We start from the raw sequence: 1,149 nt of genomic DNA, 5'->3' as shown, positions 1-1,149 counted from the left end.
ACACAGACTCACTCTCACACACTCACACAGACTCCCACACTCTCACACAGGCTCACTCTCGCACACTCACACAGACACACACTCTCACACAGACTCACTCTCGCACACTCACACAGACTCACTCTCGCACACTCACACAGACTCACTCTTGACACTCACACAGACTCACTCTCACACACTCACACAGGCTCACTCTCACACACTCACACAGACTCACTCTCACACACTCACACAGACTCACTCTCGCACACTCACACAGACTCACTCTCGACACTCACACAGGCTGACTCTCGCACACTCACACAGACTCACTCTCGCACACTCACATAGACTCACTCTCGTACACATAGACTCACTCACACAGGCTCGCTCTCGTACACACAGACTCACACACACTCACACAGACTCACTCTCATACACATAGACTCACACTCACACAGACTCACTCTCGTACACATAGACTCACTCACACAGGCTCGCTCTCGTACACACAGACTCACACACACTCACACAGACTCACTCTCATACACATAGACTCACACTCACACAGACTCACTCTCGTACACATAGACTCACTCTCGTACACACACTCACTCAGACGCTCACACAGACTCACACTCGTACACACAGACTCACTCACACAGACTCACTCTCGTACACACAGAATCACTCACACTCACACAGACTCACTCGTACACAATCACTCACACAGACTTACTCTCATACACAGACTCACTCACACTCGCACACTCACACAGACTCACACTCATACACAGACTCACTCTCGTACACAGAATCACTCACACACTCACACAGACTCACTCTCGTACACTCACACAGACTCACACTCATACACACAGACTCACTGTCGTACACAGAATCACTCACACAGACTTACTCTTGTACACAGACTCACTCACACTCACACAGACTCACACTCATACACACAGACTCACTCTCGTACACAGAATCACTCACACAGACTCACTCTCGTACACAGACTCACTCACACACTCACTCTCGCACACTCACACAGACAGACTCACTCACACACACAAACAGACTCACTGACACACACAAACAGACTCACTCACACACTCACAGACTCACTCTCGTACACACAGACTCACTCCCACACACTCACACAGA

The 1,149-nt window shown here is 49.6% G+C and overlaps 1 protein-coding gene across 3 annotated transcripts in view; it reads left to right on the top strand.

Moving 5' to 3' along the window:
• sik3 (SIK family kinase 3) overlaps positions 1-1,149 on the top strand; it is a 43,790-nt gene that overhangs the window by 17,514 nt on the left and 25,127 nt on the right. The gene's annotated exons all lie outside the window — the stretch shown is intronic.

Source organism: Sinocyclocheilus anshuiensis, unplaced genomic scaffold, assembly GCF_001515605.1.
Source record: "Sinocyclocheilus anshuiensis isolate Anshui unplaced genomic scaffold, SAMN03320099.WGS_v1.1 scaffold1087, whole genome shotgun sequence".
Lineage (NCBI taxonomy): Eukaryota > Metazoa > Chordata > Actinopteri > Cypriniformes > Cyprinidae > Sinocyclocheilus > Sinocyclocheilus anshuiensis.
Note: the sequence above shows the minus strand (reverse complement) of the source record. Positions and strands in the feature narration are given on the sequence as shown.